Raw genomic sequence first — 10,185 nt, forward strand, 5'->3', positions numbered from 1 at the left:
TATATTTTTATCTTGAGTATTTACTTCTGTATTTATTAGTTCTAGATTTTCTTTATTAATTATTTCTTGTTTTTCATTAATTTCTAGTTTTCCTATGTTTTCTAGAATTTCTGTATCTGTTTCACTATCTTCCGAATCACAATTATCTATTTTTTCAGCATCTATTGCATTTATTTCTAAAAACTCACTGGTTTTTGGTTCTTTGTTTTTTATTTCTAATTTTTCTTTAAATTGACTTATCTCAATTAATAATTTTTGTTCTTTATCTTTTTCTACTTTTTCTTTCTGTCTTTTTTCATACAAATCTTTTAGCATTTGTAGTTCTTTTTCTAATTCAGCAATCCTACTATTTTTAGTTTCTTGTATTTTTCGTATTTCTTTTGTGGTTTGTTATTATATTTTATCTATTTCCTTTTTTCTGTCTATCTCTTTGTTTTCTTTTTCTATTCTTACCATGACTGCCAACTTATCTTCTAATTTTAATTCTTCTTTTTCTAACATTAAATATAAATGTTCACCTATTTTCTTATATCTTCTTTCTAAATTAGAGAATACTATTTTTATTTTTAATATTTCGTGATTTTCATATGTTTTTTCATATATTATAAATTCTTCTTTGTTCATTTAATTTAAATGTATATAGGTTATGTTGATATATATATATATATTCTATACTATCTATTGCTGATTTTAAATTTGATATTTCTTCTTTTTGTGCTTTTATTGAGTTTTTACTAACTCCGACAATTATGTTATATTGTAGTCTTTATATCCTTATTTTTAATTCTTTACGTTTTTCAGATATTATTTGTTTTAATTCTTTATATTGTTGTGGTTTTTGTACGTTATTCATCTAAACAATATTTATAATATTTTGGTGGATATCTAAATCTAATTTTATCATAATTAATAAATAAAATTTTTTTTTTCAGCACCAAACACTAGTAGAGTTGGTAGGTTCAATTCCCCCAAAAAAAATTATTCTAATTTTGATGGACAGAATTACTTGGTATCTGTTGCTGGTGGAAAGCGATAGTTATAGCTATGTCATGAAATTAGTCAAATACGCGCAACCTGACTTGAATATCACGATATTAAAAAAAATTACTCTCTCCGTTTCAAAAAGAATGATCTAGTTTGACTTGGCACGAAGTTTACGAAAATAAAAAAGAATTTTCAATATTTTGGTGTTAAATTAAAGATATGTCAAATGTACCAAAATGTCCTTCAATCTTATGGTCTTAAACATGTCATGTGGAAAGTTGAAATTAAAAAGTTGCTAAAAAAAGGGATTATTCTTTTTGAAACAGGCTAAAAAGGAAAGAAGGTTTTTTTTTTTTAAAATGGAGGAAGTAAAATTTTATTAATTCGAATAAATGAAATATAAGTCTTAAATAAAAAGGAAATATACAATATACTTAACCGTACATATAATAGTATATCCCAACACAATTCACCTTTCAAATATGAGATTAATTAATATCCACGGACGGTAAAGCCTATTAAAGGTAAATCTTGTAATATTTTTTTTTAAAAGATAAGTTATAAATAAGGAAAAACACTATATTTATATTTACCTAATTAATGATGAACCTGTTTATCAAAAACTAGTTTAGGTGTACGCGCAAGCTCACTTTAATGATTTTAAATATTACAATAAATAGGAATTTTCAAACCTATAGTCAGCTTTTATGGCAATTACAAACAACAACAACAACAAACCCAGTGTATTCCCACTTAGTGGGGTCTGGGGGGGTAAGATGTACGCAGTCCATACCTCTACCTCTGATGAAGTAGAAAGGCTGTTTCCGAAAGACCCCCGGCTCAAGTTACGAGATATCACACAAACACATAGTACAGCACAGCAGCAGATGACATAACATAAATACGGCACCCATAGGGAATATAAAACAGAGTAAAGCAGGAATGCAGGAATATAAAGCAGAGGAAAGCACACAGATTCGTAATAAACATGGAACACAGAACACGAAACACTGAATACAGGATCATAACAGGAATACACCCCCGCCAATTAATTCCCTACACTAGCGACCCGAACTGGCCCTAATCCTCTGCCGTAATTCGCATCTTCCAAACCTTCCTATCTAGGGTCATGTCCTCGGTGAGCTGTAACTGTTCCATGTCCCGCCTAATCACCTCACCCCAGTACTTCTTCGGTCTACCTCTACCCCGTGTAAAACCATCCAACGCTAGCCTCTCACACCTACGGACCGGGGCATCCATGCCCCTCCTCTTCACGTGTCCGAACCATCTCAATCGTGCTTCCCGCATCTTACACTCCACTGAAGTCACACCAACCTTCTCCCGGATAGTCTCGTTCCGAACTCTATCCCCTCGGGTCAGTCCACACATCCAGCGCAACATCCGCATTTCTGCCACCTTCATTTTTTGGATGTGGGAGTTCTTAACTGGCCAACACTCCGCTCCATACAGCAAGGCCGGACGGACTACCACCCTATAGAATTTGCCTTTAAGCTTGGGCGGCACCTTCTTATCACACAGCACCCCCGATGCGAGTTTCCACTTCATCCATCCCGCCCCAATACGGTGCGAGACATCCTCGTCAATCTCACCGTTACTCTGGATCACGGACCCGAGATACTTGAACTTATCCCTCTTCCCTACCTCCTGTGCTTCTAGCCTCACTACTACCTCATTCTCCCGCCTCACGTCATTAAACTTACATTCCACATACTCTGTCTTGGTTCTGCTCACCCTGAACCCTTTAGACTCCAGAGTTTGCCTCCACAACTCTAATTTGTCATTCACACCCCCTCTAGTCTCATCTATCAGGACTACATCGTCTGCAAAAAGCATACACCACGGCACCTCCCCTTGGATACGCCGCGTCAACACATCCATTACTAACGCAAACAAAAAGGGACTAAGAGTAGATCCCTGATGTAATCCTGTCAGGACAGTGAAATGCTCTGAGTCTCCTCCCGCCGTCCTCACCTGGGTTTTCGCTCCCTCATACATATCCTTAATTACTCGTATATATGCCTGCGGTACTCCACTCACCTCCAAGCATCTCCAAAGCACTTCCCTGGGGACTTTGTCGTATGCCTTTTCCAGGTCGATGAACACCATGTGCAGATCCTTCTTCCTCTCCCTATACTGCTCCACCAACCTCCGTACCAGGTGGATTGCCTCCGTCGTCGAGCGGCCGGGCATAAATCCGAACTGGTTTTCCGAAATAGACACTATCCGTCTCAGCCTCACCTCGACCACTCTCTCCCAGATCTTCATAGAGTGACTCAGTAACTTAATCCCCCTATAGTTATTGCAACACTGAATGTCCCCCTTATTCTTATAGAGGGGGATCATGGTACTCCACCTCCACGCCTCGGGCATCTTTGCCGTCCTGAAAATTTCATTGAACAATGCAGTCAACCACCTTACACCAGCCTCTCCAACGAACTTCCAAAACTCCACCGGTATCTCGTCCGGCCCCGTCGCCCTACCCCTTCGCATCCTGCGGACTGCCTGTCTAACCTCGTCTACCTTAAAACGTCTACAATAGCTAAAATCCCGACACTCCCCTGAGTGCTCCAGTTCCCCTAACACAATAGCTCTGTCCCCCTCGTCATTCAAGAGCGTATGAAAGTACGACTGCCATCTCTTCTTTATGTGACCGTCCTCCACCAACACTCTACCGTCCTCCCCCTTAATGCACCTCACCTGATCGAGGTCATGACCCTTCCTCTCCCTAGCCTTAGCGAGTCGGAACAACTTTTTCTCCCCTCCTTTCCCCTGTAACCCTGCATACAAGCTCTCAAAAGCGGCCGTCTTAGCTGCCGTGACCGCTGACTTCGCCTCCTTCCTTGCTAGCTTGTACTCTTTCCTGTTTACCCGCTTCTCTTCTTCGTCCTGACTTTCCACCAACTTAGCGTACGCCTCTTTCTTGGTCTGCACTTTCTTCCCCACCTCTTCATTCCACCACCAATCCCCCCGATGATGTCCGGCCCGGCCCCTAGAAACACCCAACACCTCCCTTGCATTCTCCCTGATGCACGTTTTCGCCCTGTCCCACATATTATCCACGTCCCCCCTACACTCCCACACCCCCATTCCCGCCAACCTCTCCCCTATCTCCCACGCATTCACTGGCGTCAAGCCGCCCCACTTAATTCTCGGTCTACTCTCCTTACTCCTCCGCTTTCTATTCTTGTTTATACCCAAATCCATAACCAAGAGCCTATGTTGAGTCGAAAGATTCTCACTCGGGATGACTTTACAGTCTTTACACAACGCCCTATCCCCTTTCCTAAGCAACAAAAAGTCAATCTGGGTCCTGGCTATCGCGCTCCGAAAAGTGATCAGGTGCTCGTCCTTCTTCGGGAAGCCCGAGTTCACCACCACCAGCCCAAACGCCCTCGCAAACTCCAATAGGGTCGCACCCTCTTCATTTCTCTCCCCAAAACCAAAACCACCATGCACATCCCCAAAGCCTCCCGGTAGCGCCCCGATGTGCCCGTTGAAATCCCCTGCTACAACAATCTTCTCCGAACTGGGCACGCCTCTCACCACCTCCTCCAAAGCCTCCCAGAACCGCATCTTCTCCTCCCCCTCCGATCCCACATGCGGCGCATAGGCACTACACACGTTCAGGGTAAACCCCCGAATGACCAACTTAATAGTCATCAACCTATCGTTGATCCTCTTCACCTCCACTACCTGACCTCTAAGCTCTTCATCTACCAAGATGCCAACTCCATTCCTACGCCTGTCGCTCCCAGAGTACCACAGCTTGTAACCGTCCACATCCCTAGCCTTAGACCCTACCCACTTGGTCTCTTGGACACACGCAAGGTTGATCCTTCTCTTCCTAAGAATCTTCACCAGCTCTATGGACTTCCCCTGAAGGGTCCCTATATTCCAAGACCCAACCCTCAGCCTTCCGTCGCTATCCACGCGCCCCCCACTACCCCCCCTCGGCCAAACCTTGGCCTCCCACCCACTCCCGCTCTCTCCCCATCTCCCGCCCCCACCACAGCCCCACGCCCCAATTAACATGTATTTTATTATAATTTTTTAAGAAATATTTTTTTAATCATATATTTTGAGACTTCTTTTTCATGTATGAAAAAAAAAACTATTAACATTAGTTCTCTATATATTTTGTTCTTACCATATGTTTAGGATTCTTAAACTAGTGGAAAAATAATTCTAATGACTTTTAATAAAAAAAAGTTTTATCATAAATATATTTAATTAATTGTCAACTCTTAAATATTAGAAAAAAATAGTGAAAAGTGATTTTGTCTATTGAGAAGTATTTTAATAAAAGGCAAAAAGTTCAAATCACTTTTCTAAGAGGTTTCACACTTTTAATATATTATAGATACAAAATTGCTACGTGTTTTTTGTTCTCATCATCATTGGCCATTTTATAATTTACATGATCTGCTTTTCTTATACAATTGAAATATTTAGCATAATAAACCTTAGGAAAGCAGTCATCATTATTGTTATTAAGATAAAAAACTATTTTTAAACTACTAATCCAATATACAAAAATTATTTACGATAATTCTTTCTTTTGACAATCAAGTTAAAGAAAAAATAACTTTTTTCAAAATTAAATTGAATTAGATTAATTTAATATTTTAAATATAAAATTTGCATGTTCAAAAACTATATGAAAAATTCTGTATGTCACAACTTTTCTAATATTAATATGATGAAAAAAAATTATTTTTGCTTTAATTTGATTGTCAAATAAAATAATTATCACAAATAATTTTTGTATGTTGGATAGGGTCGGCTCAAGTAAATTGGTGGCCTAATAAAAAAATCAAATAGAGGCCTTAAATTTTCAAAAAAAAATAAATTATTTTATAAAGTCTATATTTTAAATTATGAGATACAAAGTTGTAAATATTATTGTTGATTTTTTCTAATTATTTTTTTGCATTAATATAGCTAATGCATTTAATCTTTCTTGAGACATACTTTAAATACATCAAAATTCCTCTATAATTCTTTACTTTTATAAAAAAGGTTTATTTTTTTACAAATAATATTTAACTCTTTTTTTAATAAAAATATATAATCTATTATTGCTTAAAAAAAATAGGCCCCTTAAATTTGAGGGCCTTAGGCGATTGCCTTCTTTATAAAGGGGTACAACCGACACTGATGTTGGATTAGCAGTTTAAAACTAGTTTGTTACTCTTAATAACAACAATGATGACTGCTTTCCTAAGGCATATGATGTTAATGTTTCAAGTGTACTAGAGAAGCAGAACATGTAAATTGTAAACTGGTCAATGATGATAAAGACAAAAAACACGACAGAATTTTGTAATTTTTGTAAACAAGTTCATCATTAATTAGGTAAATATAAATGTAGTATTGTTTTTCTTATTTATAACTTATCTTTTAAAGAAAATAAATAAATATTTCAAGATTTACCTTTAATAGGCTTTAAATTTACATAAAGGTTTAAGAAAAAGTTTACACTGTCAGTGGATATTAGTTAATCATCAAATATATGATGCCTGTTTTAGCAAATAGAAGAGGCTATATTTCAATACAACTATCTGTCATTTGCAATATGACAGGGCTAAGGTAATGCCTACTCTTTTAAGAGTGATGAACAACTACGTTAAATTATGTTGTAGCCCAATTAGTGCCAGGTATAAATCAAAAAGCTTGGAAACTACTTTATAGGTTCTTCATATTTTGGCCTTCAAAATTACTCATCACATTCTACTTTTGGCAAATGGTATGTGCAAACTTAAATATTAATCTTCAATCCTTTGTTAGACATTTCATGATTTTATATTTTGATATAACCAAATTATGAAGAAATTAAAGAGAAAAGACTGCTGGGATTTTAGATTAGCTGCAAAATATATTGTTGGAAGCATCTCTGTAACGCCCCAAGATCCCATCCCGGGATGTCACACGGTGCTTAAGGCCACACATGGCCTCAAGCTAACCTTCTAAGCCTGTCTTCACTTTTATAACTCACTATGACAATAATGACACTGTAATAAAGAAGGATAATCATGTCATGAACATACTGGAATACAGAGAAATACTATCCTGAACAAATAAAATACTGAAATTCTGTACATGCTGGTACTCTAGTCTGACAACGCCTTTACTACATAAGACTGAGGAGCCATTGGGACAAATTACTTAACTGACTCGTACTGAACTGAAAGGAAACAACTATCTATTAATAAGACAAAATCAGGGATATAAATCCTCGAACCATGAGGACACACCAACTGCAGAAATGTAGATGAAGGTACTCGAAGATCACTATCGCATCTGAGACTGAGCACCTGAACCTACATCACGAGGAAATATAGAACACAGAAGAGTATGGGAATTAGTACTTGAGAATGTACTGAGTATGTGGGGTTTATGCAACATTTTTAAATAATATCATAAATATAAAATAAAATCATGCATGCGGACCATAATGACTCTCTTCGCTTGAATTTCCTGAAACATAATTTCCATAAATTATCAATAATAAGACATGCTTCATAAATCTCATAAATCATTGGACTCAACTCAAACTCTTTGACTCATGACTTAGACTGACTCAGTAACGCAAGGAACTTAGATCAATATGGACTTGGGAGTTTCTTATAACCAACATAAACTAAACCATGTGAGCCGCATAGAGTCCAACGTTTTGCCCTCCTAAGGAGAGAACCTTACATAGGTGGGAGCGTCGTACTCTTGCCAGGGAGTTCAACCTTAATTTCGTTATCACAATCCCATTCTCGACCTCTGGTCCATAATTATCAATATCAATCCTACGGTGGTACGTAGTTTTGGGGAACTACTACATTTCCCGCTTGGTGCTAAATACTCCTCCCAGACTCAGCTCAGAACGCGTTAGGAAATCTACCTTAATCAATATCAACTCATAGGTCTATTATAGAGACCAAAACATAATTATATCTCATCTGTAAATCATATACAACTGTGGATTCCTAACTCGACTCAAAATCAAAACAATATTTCTTAACATCAAATGTATTGCTCATCAAATCATGTCAAATGTCAAAACTTTAGGAAGACATCAAAAGACTCATTCTTGACTTTCAGTTCCAAATATCAATATATATATTCAATAATTAACATTTCATAGAAAAGCTTGAATCATGACACTTATCTCAAATCATTTAGAAATCATCAATACGTAATAACAATATGTATCTCATGGCATAAATCCTCAATTTAAGAAATATGATGGTAAATAAATCATAATAACAAACTTAATCAACTCAAATCTTGTAATTCATCAATAAAGTAATTTGGGCGTAAACCCACTTGCAAAGATCATGAAATTCCCATAGTAAAAATCAATTCTTTGGGCACAAGAATGAAAAGATATTCTTGTTCAAGCCCCACATACCTTGGATTATAAATTTGATAAAAAGAGACTTGATTGGAACTTGTTTCTCACACTTTTAGGCTAATATTCTTGATGCCTTTGACTTGGGGAACTTAATTCTTGAATGACTTGGAGAAATCTATGGAAGATTCTTAAATTTCTTGGAGATGGTTTGGATTTGGAAAAGAGAAACCCTCATTCTCTAGATATTTCTTAGAAGAGATTGAAGAGAAAATGAATGGCTCTTATCTACTTGGATATATATATATAAGAGCAAAAGGGGCAGAAATGACCGAAATGCCTTTTTAAAAAGAGTTGAAAATTGCTGATCGGGGTTAGTGATGGTCGAACTGACGGTCCGTTAAAGCAACTGATGGTCCACCAAATCATCCGTCACTCGAGTGCCAAAACTGGGACATTCTGCCTCGACGTGAAGGTCGAAATGACGATCTGTAAGGCAACTGATGGTCCACCAGATCGTCCATCACTCGGGGGTCAGAAATGGGACATTCTATCTCGAATTGACGGTCCTCTTGATGGTCTGTCAAATTTTTGGCGGCCCACCATTTTGGCCATCGTACGATGATAAAAAAAGGGGTTACTGCCTTGGCTTGACGGGACAACTGATGGTCTGCCAAGGACTTGACAGTCCACCAGATCGACCATCAAACCTGGGTGATTCCGACAATGCTCAGTAAAATGGCTATAACTTCCTCATCAGATGTCAGATTTTGATGAAATTGGTATAGATAGAAAGCTTATTCAATGATCTACACAATGTAAACATCACTCACTTTGGAAACCACGCCTATCTACTCAAAAGACAGATTTAGGCTTAAGAAATGATCGCCGTATTACAATATCTCCCCCTTGGAAACATTTGTCCTCGAATATTGCCAGATAGGTCAAGAACAAGATAAAAATTAATGAGGACGCACGGCTGGAACGACCCACTCGAAGGGCACGGCTGGAACGACCCACTCGAAGGGCTTACTTTACTCTAAACTTTTGGGTACTGTACAGAATGGACGAATCATAGAGAGAGTAACCATATAGATGAATGCACAACTAAATTGAGGAAGAATAGTACCTTCGGCTTGATTTGAACTCATGAAAAAGAGATGAGGGTACTTGGCTCGCATGTCTACTTTAGCTTCCCAAGTAGCACCCTTGACTGATTGATTTTGCCATAAAACTTTAACCAAGGGAACTTCATTGTTCCTTAATTCGGGCTTGATAATCTAAGATCTCGACTGGAACTTCATCATATAAAAGGCTATCCTGCACATCAAATCTTTCTGATGGATCAACAACAACAGAGTCATCAATGTGTTTTTTGAGCATAGAAACATGAAATACAGGATGGATAGCTGACAACTCTGCAGGTAAATCAATCTTATAAGCTATTTTCCCAACATGATTCAACACTCTATAAGGGCCAAAATAATGGGGACTAAGTTTCCCTTTCTTTCCAAATCTCTTCACCCTTTTCATGGGCAAAATTTTCAAGTACACCAAATCATCAACTTTAAACTCAAAAGCTCTTCTTCTCACATCTACATACGACTTTTGATGACTCTGGGCTGCTTTCAACATCTTTCAAATCAACTTAACTTTCTCCATAGCCTCGAACATAGCATCAGGTCCAATCACGGCAGCCTCACCTACTTCAAACCAACCTATGGGTGATCTATACCTCCGACCACACAAAGCCTTGAATGGAGCCATTCCAATGCTAGCATGAAAACTATTGTTATACGCAAATTCAATCAATGGCAAATGTTTATCCCAACTCCTTT

The sequence above is a fragment of the Capsicum annuum genome, chromosome 9 (genome assembly GCF_002878395.1).
Source record: "Capsicum annuum cultivar UCD-10X-F1 chromosome 9, UCD10Xv1.1, whole genome shotgun sequence".
In the NCBI taxonomy this organism is placed as follows: Eukaryota; Viridiplantae; Streptophyta; class Magnoliopsida; order Solanales; family Solanaceae; genus Capsicum; species Capsicum annuum.